This window comes from Ochotona princeps, chromosome 11 (assembly GCF_030435755.1).
Source record: "Ochotona princeps isolate mOchPri1 chromosome 11, mOchPri1.hap1, whole genome shotgun sequence".
Taxonomy (NCBI): Eukaryota; Metazoa; Chordata; class Mammalia; order Lagomorpha; family Ochotonidae; genus Ochotona; species Ochotona princeps.
In genome coordinates, this window is record NC_080842.1 from 9882565 (window position 1) to 9896874 (window position 14310).

The following is a 14310-nucleotide window of genomic DNA, read 5'->3' on the forward strand; positions in this document are numbered from 1 at the left end:
TTCATATGAGATTCAGCACAGCCTTAAGTGATATTAGGACAAACTCCATAAAGTTGATCTTCTGCTAATCATAATTCTCTTTTGACATATCTGAAGATGTACAGCACACTGTGTTTAAAAATACAGATGCATAGGTTATTGATTGAGAGTCTGGGTTTTCTAATTATGCCTTAGGAACCAATGCAAATTCCTTAACAATTACAATATTATTACTCTCAATATTAAATTTGTTATCAGAATAAACTTGTCTTTTTCAAGATTTATTCATTTTACTTGAAAGTCAGAATTACATAGAGAGGAGGACAGAAAGAGAAAGATCTTCATCCACTGATTCACTCCCTAAATAGATGCCATGGCCAGAGGTGGATTGGTCTGAAGCCAGGAGTTTCTTTTGGGTCTCCCAGGTGGGTGCATGGGTCCAAGGACTTGAGCCAGCCATGACTGCTTTCCCAGTGCACGAACAGGAAGCTGGATAGGGAGTACAGCAGCCAGTAAATGAACCAGCAACCTTATGGAATGCTGGTGCCATGGGAGAATGTGTGTTTTATGCCATTGTGCCGGCCCCTTAAGTTCTTAACAATAGGTCACACATAGTTAATATTACTGTAATAATTACCCATTTGCTTATTGTTATTGACATCTTCCTTTTACCTGAATTAATTTGTAAGCTGCTTAAGTAGAGAAATTTTTTGAAGATTTATTATATTTTTATTGGAAAGTCATATATACAGCGAGGAGGAGAGACAGAGAGGAAGATCTTCCATCCAATGGTTCACTCCCCAAGTGGCCGCAACGGCTGGAGCTGTGTCAAGCCAAAGCAAGTGGCCACAACGGCTGGAGCTGTGTCAAGCCAAAGCAAGGAGCCAAAAGGCTCTTCCAGGTCTCCCAAGTGGATGCAGGGAGGCTTTGGGCTGTCCTTTGCTGCTTCCCATGCAGCTATAAGCAGGGAGCTGCATGGAAGGTAGAGCGACTGGGATATGAAACAGTACCTATGTGGGATCCTGGCGCTTGCAGGTGAGAACCTCAGCCAATAAGCAGTCATACCAAGTAGAGAAATTTTAAAGATAAAATGTTATCTAACTAATTTTACTTTCTGTGATAACAGCATGTCCACCTACTCCTGATCCCCTACGCCCTGGCAACTGTCATTCTGCTCTGCCCTTGCATGAAGTCAACATTCTTAGGTTTCAGATTCATAGCTGAATTTGGCTTTCTGTGCCTAATTTAGTTTCACTTAGCTCAATGTCCTCCAAACCCATCTATGAGGCCTCAAATTTATTTCTGTTTTAAGGTTGAGCAGCATGGTAGTGTGTGTGTTTAATATACTTTCTGTATTCACCCATTTGCTGATGGGAGCTTAAGTTGATGCGTGTCTTAATTATTGTGAATAACGTTGCAGTGAACTCGAAAGTCCAGGTAATCTCTTTCGTTGGCTGATTGCATTTCGTTTGAATATCTACTAGTGGTGGTATTGTTGGTTCATACGGATGTTCTGTGCTTAATTTATGTGCTTCTCAAGGACAAGATATTTTTTTTAAAAACTGAGTTTGGTGAGAGCCTTGCAATATGGGCTAAGCCTTTCTGTTAAATAATAAATTTACATAAGGTTTACTCATTGGTTATGCAGAGTTAGATATGTAATTTTCATTCTTATGGTTCAGGTATGGTCTACCCTCAAGGCCATCATCAGCCTACCCAATTATTGAGTAACTCATGGATTGAAAAAGAATGAGTTCATCAGCCATGAGCTGGAAGCATATGAGTTAGTAGTTTATAGCTTTGTTTTAAAAAGTTTAATTCTGATCAAATATGTTAAATGTCTGTAGAAGAAAACATGGCTCATTCTTAAGAAGAGCCAAATTAAATGAACTAAAAAATAATCACAAAATAGAGAACTTTAGAATGTATTAAAATAAATTTGACATGTTCCTTCAAAGCTAGGGAGAGGAGTTAGTAATTTTCCGGAGTATCTACTTCTCAACTCGGATTTATGTTAAGGAATTGAAAAATAAAATTTATGTTAATACATGGAAAATTATTTCCTACTAGTTACAAAAAAAATTTAGACCTGATGACTCAAAATGGTAAAAGCAAAATAAAACAGGACATATTGTATGTGTATGTGTATATGTGAATATTTTTGGAAAAATGTGCAAGTAGTTAGACAAGTATTAGGGGAAATTGGAAACAAAAATCATCAGTGTGCTATCACAGATACAAATCTTCGCAATTTCAGGGTACGTGAATCTGTTCTGTTGGCTAGACTCAACTAACAAAACTAAAGCAACTCCTCAAGGTCAAAGCTGAAGGTATCCCTTACGTAAGACAAAAAGAAAATGTGCACCTTGAAACTACTCCATCAAAATTTATTCTGAAGATGTTGATGAGTAGAAATATCCTGGAAATTTTAGAGAAAAATAATAGTCCATTTATGCTTGATAAATCTTGTTACTTTATTTTTGACATATATGTTGACTCTAGCCAGAAGTTTTACAATGGAGAGCTTTAATTCTTTGACCAATTCAGTTAGAGTGCCAGGCTCTAAAGACGGTGAACATAAGAAAGGTTTTTTTCTTATTCTCTGTAAGCTGGGTGTGGAGAGATCTTCTGTGGGACTAGGCCTGAAGTGTGCGTGGGAAAGTCCTATGCTCTCTTGTCTGTTGTCTGCTGCCTTTGGGGTCAAGACAACCATTCCCAGAGAACCAACCAAACTGTTGTAACTTACATTTGGATTGATGTAATTCTTATTAGGTTGCTTCTCAGTGTCTCATTTTATGTAAGAATAGAGTATCTTTGTGAAGCCAGATAAAAGAACATATTATACATATAAATCGGCAGAGTCAAGTTTTGCACATAGTGCAAGTTGTTCTAAACACGATACCATATAAACAGACTTGAAACATTCACGGGGCATTTTCTTTGACGTAACTAATTTCTTATTTACAATCCTCTGAGACAGGTAATAACACTCCCTTGTTTATGAAGAATTTGAAATCCAAGGAAACTTTAGGCAGCTTGTTCAAATTCATACAGCTAAGAAGTGGCGTAAGTTGACTCACCTACGATTATCAGACTGAATTCTCTGCGTTTTTTCACCAGAATCTGAAGTTTCTACCCCTAAATGATGATATTCTTTTAATTCCATAATCCTGCCACAGATCTTAAATTTACTTGAATTACAGTTACAAAGTTATAGAGTTACAGATTTCCAGAGAGAGAAATCTTCCAAGCACTGGTACACTTCTTAGATGGTTGTAATGGTTATAATGGCTACAGCTGAGCCAGGCCAAACTTAGGAGCCCAGAGCTTCTTCAGGATCTTGCAGGTGGGTGGTCATGGCCCAGAGGCTTGGGCTATTTTCCAATTTCATTTGCAAAGAATTGGGTCAGAAATGAAGCAGATAGGACATGACACCTCCATGTATGAGATACCGACATTGCAAGTGGTCATTTACCTATCCAGTCGCAATGCCCACCCCATGCCAACGATTGTTTTGAAAACATATATTAGAGGTCGCCCAGTGAGTTAAGATTAGCTATATTTCTCCATATGAAAAGCTTACTGGTTGTTCCAAAGACTAGAATGAGGTTACATTGTATACATGTTTAATGCATTAAAAATCAAATAGATTCACTTGAGGAAGAAAACAACAGAAACATTATCTAGTATTACAATTGGCTGTTCCTTTTGGAATGAGCAAGGAAATAGAAACAGGAATCTGTCAGTCGAGGGCGTTCCTCTCCTGCCTCTGGAGCAGCATACCACAGTGAGTGTCTTATATGCTGTCAAGTCTTTTGTCATAGATTTTTAACATGGGCTCTGTTTTAAGAACCTAAGCCTTCATGACTCAGCGCTACAATGGTCTCAGTGGTTTCCTGTAGCAGTGCTTTAAATATGCCTGCATAATATTAGTTCTACATGATGTTAATCAAGTAAATACAGAAGCTGAGTTTTATGCATGTTAATCAAGTAAATACAGAAGCTGAGTTTTATGCATAATTAACGGGATTAACTATAGAATTGTTCATTTATGTGATATGTGAATTTGAGTGTGAGTCTTCCAAGTTGGTATAAGGACTAAGTCACCATAGAAGTTAAAAGCTTGCTTGGAACTTTCTAGGGAGTCTAAATGTTCTGGTATTCTGGAGGATGAACTCTAGGATGCCTTCACACTCAGTGATCTTTATATATAAATTGTATAATTAGATTTTTATGAGAATGATTTGAAATCTCTAATGTTAACCTAGTAACATGGGAAGTTTTCGGATAGTTGAAAGAAGCAAAGATGATGGTTGATGTATCCAGAAAATTCCATGTTGCCTACTGACTCAGGAATAAAGACTTTGAGAGACAGGAATTTGGAAAAATGCCTTCAAGATTCTGGCCAAACAAAGCTAAAATACACCACATGGAATAATGGAAGAGAAATTTAGTGTTTGTGGGAGGTAATCCTATTCCATACCTAACCTGAACCCAATGAGCGTTCGATGATTGTAAATGGAAAACTCAGAAAGACTTCAGTTTTTGTGCAGCAATACCTTTAAATCTCCACATGGAGCAAATAGGAAGGGGATGCTCCCAGTAGAAACAGTGTTAGCATCAAAGAGATATCATAAACCAAGACTGCTTTCTGAGACATGCACCTTCTCCTTTGGTTGCCTTTTCTTTACTCATCTAGAAGCCTTACTGTTGCTATGACCTAGCAGAAATGAGTGTCCTAGGCAGTTGTTCTGTAGGGAAGTTTACAGAGGACCAGGCACTGCCATTAACCATTCACAATGACTCCAAGGGGCGTTATAGCCACACTGGCTACAGAACATGTGCAGAACATGTGCACACATTAGTCATCATAGACATTTGTTGTAAGGAATTTTTTCCATGTGAGAATTTTTGGTACAATTTTAGACAATTATGATGGTAGCAAAGAGTTCCAAGGAACAATTCCAGGCAACCCTAGAAACTAGTTTAGGAATTGTCTTAAGATCCACTCTTATCTCACCTCCATGCAGAATCTCCCTTTGGAAGATGTCATAGTAATTAAGAGCATGTGACCCAAGTGTTGCAGCCCAGTCATTAGGCAAAAGCCATGCGAAGGGTCACCTATAACATATCACCTCAACAGAAACACTCCATCTGCAAGCAAAGGATATGATGTTTTAGTTGAAGACTTTCCAGATACTGCAAGCATAACACAAAGTCATGTTACAGTTTTCTATTTGATATGATTACGTATCTTCATTTCATTGTTTCAAAATCAAAAGGATGGGCCCGGCACCGTGGCCTAGCGGCTAAAGTCCTCGCCTTGAACGCGCCAAGATCCCATATGGGCGCCAGTTCTAATCCCGGTAGCTCCACTTCCTATCCAGCTCCCTGTTTGTGGCCTGGGAAAGCAGTCGAGGATGGCCCAATGCTTTGGGATCCTGCACCCGTGTGGGAGACCTGGAGGAAGTTACTGACTCCTGGCTCCGGATTGGCACAGCACTGGCCGTTGTGGCTCACTTGGAGAGTGAATCATCAGATGGAATATCTTCCTCTCTAACTCTCCTCCTCTCTGTAAATCTGACTTTGGAATAAAACTAAAAACAAAAAATCAAAAGGATAGCTTGACATTTTGTTTCTAACAGTCTTAGAACCAGAAACTTATTTAAGATTCGTATTTCTTGAGAGAATGATTCAAGGCAATTCTAGGGTAATAATCAATTTTTGAAGGAAAGACAGAGGGAAGTATAGCTGGATAAAGATAAGACAGTTCACACATTGCTTTCAAAAACACACAAATGCTCAAAATCATATCTGCCACGTACATACAACTTTCTTTTTCCTTGGGCTTTATGCCTTATCCCCAGTTTGAAAAGAGGTGAACTTTTGGGCTGCTACCAATACAAATTAGCTGGTACAATCTTTTAAATTGACTGATAATTGTTTAACTATCTGAAAAAATGCCCCAGACAGTACTGCGAAACTCACTGTAGATGTTCATCAGGTCTGTTTGTTCATTGTTTTCTGCATTGCTAGGATTGGCTCTGCGCAGGACTGGCTGGGTAAGGAAATTCCCACTTGTACCCTGTCATGAGGACATCTATTAGGGGTGAGGGGTATTTAAGGAAGGCTGCCAACATGCTTGTCACAGTTTCATAAAAGCAAAATTCCATTAGGGTCAGTAGGGCGCATCCGGTCAAGTCCTCTCATTGTGCAAATGAGAAGCTATTTCCATTTAGGCTGTGACTAATTGGTGTCAGCAAGTCAAGAATGGGGTCATGGGTACACAGGTTTTGGTGAGATATTTTTAGCACTTGAGATTTCATGAGGCACCAAAATGCAATAACAGAGCTCAAAAGCGCACCACACGCACACACACACACACAAAATCAACCTCTCTTTCCATTAAAGGTGTTATGATGCATCAGTATATACATTCTATGAATATTACTAACAGTACATCTACTTGATTCTTTTTAAAGTATTTTATGAGTGATACATGCCACAGATTTTTAATTTTTACTTTTATTTGGAAGAGAAGAAAAGAGAGGATGAGGATTCCTGGAGCTGGGCTTGGTTGAAGCCAGGAATCAGGAACTCAGTTTAGGCCTCCTCCATGTGTGACAAGGACCCGTCTGCTTGAACCATCACTCATCTCTTGATGCCATCCACAATGGGCATTGTCAGGAAGCTGGAATCTGGACCCAAATTCAGATGCACCAAAAAGGGATGTGGACCACCCCGCCAGTGTCAAATATCCTAACTGCTGTGTCAAATGTCCCTGTCTCCATTCTGTTTTTTTAGAGGTGGAAATTGTAATCTCCCCATACTTTCTCATAATTCTTAGTTGATGGAGAGTTCTGGAATAGAAGACAGATTGACAAGGGAAAAGAAATTGGTTTTATTGCTGCTTCACATACATAGGTAGTGCCCAAAGGAATGGGTAAATCTCAAAGGAATAGCTTTCAGATTGAATACATCTTCATCGGAAATAAAGGCACCAGTGTGTGGTAGGAAACAACATAGGGAAGTGATGAGGAAAAGCACAAAAAACAGAAAGGTTTGTGATGTCGGCTTCACTCTTGCTGCCTCCATTGGTAAGCGCCTCTAGTGACTCACTTTCATTGCAACTGTTTTTTTCCTGGAGAATTTTTTATGCCTCTAAGCTTTTAGTTCAAACAGATTTTTTTCATAGTGTGTGTTGGTGTTGTACTGTTTCTGTATGCACAGCACATATAAGTGCATGCCTCGTAAAAAAAAAAAATTCATTGTATATCTTGAGATGAGAGAAACACATCCCCAAATTCTGCTTCCAGGTATGAATGCTGCCACTCAGGGATGGCAGAGGTGAACTCTGGCAGCTAACTTGGTCCAGATTTATTTAGCTGTCACTGGGGCCAGTGTTGTGGCACAGTGATGCAGCTGCTACCTGAGACACCAAATTGCAACATTGTCATTCTTCATGAGCACCACATCCAATCAAGATCCTAGGAAAGCAGTAGGAGATGACTCAAGCGTTTGGGCCCTTGCAACGCACATGGAAGGTTCAGATGGAATTCCAGACTGCTGATTGTTCTGGCTTGGCTCTGGCTATTGTGATCCATTGGATAGAAGATTCTCTGTCTCTCTAATACTGCCTTTCAAAACATATTGTTTACAATATGTAATTAACTAATAAAATTTGTATAAAAATGTTTCAAATAATTCCTGAAAATTTTAGTTAAAAAGTCAGTTTATTTTGATGCAAAATATTTTGAAATTCAGTCATAGATATGCAATTTCCATAAACATTTTGAAGACCTTCCTCACATTTACAATTGTAAAAACACCAAAAAAATCTATCTTTCTAATTTTATTTATATAAACTCTGAAATTTTCTTATACATATTTATGCTATAAAACATGATTTTTGGTATATATAGATATGGTTTTTTTTTGGTAAAATAATTAAAGACAACTAATTCACATTTCCGCCCATTTATGTACTCCTCATTTCTGTGTGAGAACATTTAAGGTCTATTCTCCCAGCAATTGCAATTTTCGAGTACAGAATACATGGTTATTAGCTATAATCACCACATTGAACAATAGATTCTCAGAGAACATTCATTGAGTCTAATGGAAGCTCTGCACCCTTTGTTCAACATCTGCTGAACCCAGCACAACACCCTTCACTGCCTCAAGGTAATAAACACTCTGTAATTGGCTTACAGGAGTTCAACATTTTAGATTCTTTACATAACAGGGTTTGTGCAGTGTTTACCTTTCATTGTCTTACATCACATAATTTTATCCAGGTTGCAAGTGACCAGATTTCCTTCTTTTTAAAGAGCGTATAGTATGCCATTATATTTATGTTCGACATTTTCTTATTTTTCTTTCAAACTTTTTGAAAAGGTTTACTAATTTATTTATTTGAAAATCAGAGTTAGAGGGCACAGCAGGATGGCTCAATGGTCTGATCCTCAACTTGCAAGCACTGGGATCCCATATGGGTGCCAACTCATGTCCCAGCTGCTCCGCTTCCCATCCAGCTCCCTGCTTGTGGCCTGCTCAAGCAATGGAGGATGGCCCAAAGCCTTGGCAATCTGTGTCCACGTGGGAGACCCAGGAGAAGCTCCTGGCTCCTGGCTTCAGTTGGCTCAGCTCTGGCTGCTGTGGCCATTTAGGGAATAAGCCATCAGATGAAATATCTTTCCTTCTCTGTCTCTCCTCTATGTAATTCCACTTTCTGATAAAAAAAAATAAATAAATCCTAAGAAACTCAGAGTTACAGAAAGAAAAGGAAAAAGAAAGAATCTTTCATCTGCTGATACATGACTCCAGATGTCTGCAGTGACCACTGCAGGAGCCTCTTCTGTTTCTCCCAGGCTGTTGGCAGGGAGCAGTCAGAACATGAACTGGCCCCGTATGGGATGCTATTGTTGCAGGAAGGGGCTTTACCCCAGCTATGACGCAACGCTGCTCCCCCACATCTTCTGTTATACATTTAGCTTCAGAGAAATATTCAAAGGTTATTCTTTATTTTGGCGGTTGTGAATAATGCTGCGTAAGCATGGGTGTACAGATACATTTTCAATGGGCTGCTGGCATTTTCTTTTGATATATACCCAAAAGAAAAAACAGTGAGCTCGTGGAATTTTTATAAGGATTAATTTAGGTTTTTATTTGGGAGGCAGATTTACAGAGAGCAGGAGAGAGAAAGAGAGCTCTTTTGTCTACTAGTTCACTCCTCAAAGGGTCTCAAAAGCTGGAGCTGAGTCAGTGCGAAGCCAGGAGCCAGGAGCCAGTGTGGGTGCTAATACCTAAACATTTCTCCTGCTACTTTCCCAAACCCTAAGCAGAGCTAGGCTAGAAGTGGAGCAGCTAGGACATGAAGTGGCACCCACACGTGATGCTTGCAAACATGTGGAGGATTAGTGTGCTACTCCACTGCAGTGGCCCCTAATTCATGTTTTCATGAGTTCATTGTGCATTTTTTTTTTTTTTGCTGGTTGGCTACATTTATTCTGAACTGTTCTTTTGAATGTTATCTTTAATGGGACTGCTTCTTTATTTAATTTTTTTTTATTTATGTGAAAGGCAGAGTTACAAAGAGAGAGGGAGACAGAAAGCCCTCTTCCATCCACTGGGTCAGTCCCCAAATGCCCACAACATTCAGAGCTGGAATGGTCCAAAGACAGGATCCAGGAGCCTGTGCAGAGGCCCAAGCACTTGGGATGTGTTCCACTGCTCTCCCAGGCTCACCAGCAGGGAGCTGGATTAGAACTGGAGTAGCCAGGGTTGGAACAGGCACCTATACAGGATGCCAGGTCCCTAGGTGGCAGCTTTACCTGCTATGGCAGTGCCGGCCCCTGTGGTATAAAGCATGGTATGTTTACATTTGGCATCATATGTGACCAGGAGATGAGCAAGGCCGTGAGACAGGGTAAATGTGACAGGATTTGAGGGTGCTCAGTAATAAAAACCTTTGCGTGTGAAAGGGCTCAGACAGCTTGGTCACTTCCTCAGCCTGAACAAAGTGACATGTCCAGGTTTCTGTTTTAAGATGAATGTTCTAGATGTGGCAGAGGACATTATGTAAAGGAAGAGAGAGTCGTGGTGGCAAAACCACTTAGGAGGTTACTGAAGTACTCTGTGATAAAGCTTGTTTAGAGTGATTCTAAGTTGGAGGTGCTTGTAGAGCTTCTTGATTATTTTGAAGTGAATTTGAGAAAAACATGAGCACAGATGACCAATGAAAAAACATACTGTGTTTTGTGTATTGATTTATCTCAGAGACAGAAGGTGTATGGAGATTGAGAGAGCTCCCTTCTGTTGCTTCACAACCTGTTCAGGAACAGGTTTGCCACTAACGGAAAAGGCTACAGAGCTGCAGAGACAGTGCCTCAGTACCCTGTGTTGTCTCAAGGCAGAGAAAGAGAGCGACAGAGCGAGTGAGTCCTCCCGTTGCTGGCCTGTCATGAATTTAGAGAGGGGTGTGCTTCTGTGGTATTACCCCCAGATCCCAGATGAAGGGAAAAGTAATTTGATGACAGGTAGTCAGAATTATGTAGGTTGAAAATGTGTGGCTTCCCGCTCTTGGCCCTAACCTAGCTTCCTGCCTTTTATCATCACCCCTCAGAGACTGCCTAGCCTTCTTAAAGGGGTGTTGAGGGATAGAGATCAATTATATATTCTGTATCTACTTTCTTATTTTTCAGGGGCCCACACATTGCCTATCTTGATTTCAGATATCACTTTCTGTCTGATCTAACGGCTCCATTTCACAAGTGGGAAATGTTTCAATCTCTGCCAATGGCTGTGTTCCCCTCATGACTACCATTACTTTGAGCAGTTTAGAATTCTGCAACAGACAGATTTATCAACAGCGTGAGCAAAATTTGGAAGATAAACTAACTGTAAGTTGTGTGACCTTTAGAAGAGGAATGCATTTTATTGTTTACCAAATAGTGAGTGTTGGTAGAATGTCCCTGTGCTAATTACAAAGCCATCTGACCCGAGCAAGAAGACTGTTGATGCTGCTTTGAGTGAACTTACTATTGTTAGATTAGAGGTGAGATTCCATTAGTCTCTGCTCATACTGCCCATTTTTCTATCACTGTATATTCAAAGGTTTGTTGGTTGGACATGACTACCTTAGAGTATCCAGATTTGAATATTTGTAAAGGTTGGCCTCAAGTCTAGGTTAGGTTGCCCAAAGTAATAGATTTTTAAAATTACCTTCATGTGACAAAACAGGATCTCTTATTACAATACAAGAACTCATGAAGGAGTTCTGCCAATAGCAGTTTCCTGAAAGAATTGAAAGACAGGTAAAACATATCTTTCATATTGCAACAGGCCTGATATGACAAAAGCAAAGGCTTGACTTAGCTTTTTGGCGTTTAAAAAGATATTTGATCAAATCACAAGAGTAGGCTGACTTACCTTCTAGGCGCAGTCTGTGAAGTCAAGAAGTTTAATCCTTGACACATGTACCCAGCTCAGGATGCTTGACATTTCCCTCAGGTGTGCACTCTGCAGCACCTGCTAGAATCCCTTCCTTTTAGACTACAGGTGCTCTGAGAATCCTTCCTTCTTAGTCTTTAAAAAGGGAACGCTCCGGGGGAGAGATAGGCCGTTCCTGACTTATGGGATCTAGCGCCAAGGGAATTTTACACATATTTCATCAGAGTCTTTTGTACTAAGTTAATAATATACTTTGATCTGAGCTAGAGATCTTGAGTTTCTTATCAAACAGGATGTCAGAAGTGTGGGAATGCCTCCGATTGTGAATCCCATATGGACTAAACTTTAGAACAGATTAATATGCTCTTCTTATTCTCAGGAGAGCACTAAGCTGTGGACTGAGCCATGTTTCTGAGATTTTTTTTTCTTTTTTTTTTTAAAGATTTATTTATTTTATTACAAAGTCAGATATACACAGAGGAGGAGAGACAGAGAGGAAGATCTTCCGTCCGATGATTCACTCCCCAAGTGAGCCACAACGGCCGGTGCGTGCCGATCCGAAGCCGGGAACCAGGAACCTCTTCCAGGTCTCCCACGCGGGTGCAGGGTCCCAATGCATTGGGCCGTCCTCGACTGCTTTCCCAGGCCACAAGCAGGGAGCTGGATGGGAGGTGGAGCTGCCGGGATTAGAACCGGCGCCCATATGGGATCCCGGGGCTTTCAAGGCGAGGACTTTAGCCACTAGGCCACGCCGCTGGGCCCATTTCTGAGATTTCTTGACCAAATTTAGGTAGACTCTTTTTAAGGTTATCATCAGCCGTGTGTGTGTGTGTGTGTGTGTGTGAGAGAGACAGAGAGAGATCAGCATGAAGGTAAGAAATCCCTAGAGGGATAACTTCCTGCTGACATATTCCACCTAATGGCAATATTCAGACCCTTGTACTCCAAATATTCTAGAAACTATATACATAAAACTCCTCTTCTCAAATAGAATAAGTCATTTTTTTAAGATACATTTGTTTTTATTGGAAAGGCAAATATACAGAGAGGAGGAGAGACAGAGAGGAAGATCTTCATCCAATGCTTCACTCCCCAACCGGCCGCAACAGCTGGTGCTGAGCCAATCTGAAGTCAGGAGCTCTTCTGGGTCTCCCACGCGGGTGCAGTGTCCCAAGGCTTTAAGCCGTCCTCGACTGCTTTTCCGGGCCACAAGCAGGGAGGTGGATGGAAAGCAGGACCGCCGGGTTTAGAACCGGCGACCATATGGGATCTTGGTGCGTGCAAGGCGATCCACTATGCTACTGCACCAGGCCCAAGCAATGTTTTTTTGATAATTTTCTATGGAGAAGCCAGTAATATTCCCACTTGGGAACTAAGGTTCACCATTCCCTAATGTCTTTAGGATAACCTTGTTGTTAGGCCCATTCTATGTCTGACTTAGTCTAGGAAGGATTTTTAGTTATCACTGCAAGCTGAGGTATGATAGCAGTTTCTTTTTTTTTTTAAAGATTTATTTATTTTTATTGGAAAGGCAGATATACACAGAGAAGGAGAGACAGAGAGGAAGATCTTCCGTCCGATGATTCACTCCCCAAGTGACCGCAACGGCCGGTGCTGTGCTGATCGGAAGCCAGGAGCCAGGAACCTCTTTCCGGGTCTCCCACACAGGTGCAGGGTCGCAGTGCTCTGGGCCGTGACCGACTGCTTTTCCAGGCCACAAGCAGGGAGCTGGATGGGAAGCAGGACCGCTGGGATTAGAACCGGTGCCCATATGGGATCCGGGCGCATTCAAGGCGAGGACTTTAGCCGCTAGGCCACGGTGCCGGGCCCTATAGCAGTTTCTAAAACCTCCTGGCTCTTTAGTTTCTGCAAATTTCCCTGTTCTTTTGTTCAGTACAGTGGATGTGTGTCAAGACATTTGAAAGCTTCATGTAAAGTGTTGCTATTCACACAAATCCTGGACTTTGTATCCTATTTCTATTCCCAGAAATATGCTGAACTATTTCTTTGTCTCTGGTGGTCTCCTCTCTTTCCTCTTAGGAAAGAGCTCACTTTCCTGGGGATAAAAACTAACTAGTTCAAATCTGAGCTTTTGTTGGGAAAATTGTCTAGCCCTGTTGTAGACTCTGCTTTGATGGGATGTAGAAGAGAGCATTCTTTAGTTCACAACTCACCACAATAAGATAAACTGCAACAAATGCCTCATCAATAACCCCAAGGTCCCGGACTATATGATACTCCTGGTAACTTGAGCTCAACACAGGCAGAGAAGGATTGTTACATGGCGACTGATGTGGAACCCGGAATCAGTGTCTGAATAAATCATCAAACAAGGGTTGAAGTCCCCATGTATCTTCTGGCTTTGTGGGATACTGATGCTGATGAAGAAATGCAGTCTCATCTTTTAAGAAAACTTTGATAGTCACAGTATGTGTAGTCCATCCCAGGTATTTCCTGACCCCAAACTTGACGATGTATTACATCACTCATTTTTACAGGAATGTAATACAAACCAAGATTAAGCTATTAACAATGGATGTAGGAGCAGTTAGCTTTGGGGAAGTATGTAGAGTTGGTAACAAATGTATTTCAAGCAGAAGAATTGGGTATTCAGATGAAACTAAAACCAGTAAGTAATAAAAAAAATATCCTCGATAGAGCACACTAAAATAAATCTTTGAGAGAGATTTACCATCAACTCTGCTAATCTGTGTTTTGAATGAGGTGAGGTCAAGATGCCTGTCCCAGGTCCTTGCCTTTGACCTAGAGAAGCATAGTAAGTAGACAACAAATATGGTGCACAAAGCTATGAAGTTTATTTGCAAGGTGAGGAATACACCTACACACACAAACACACACACACATTCATAATCACACACA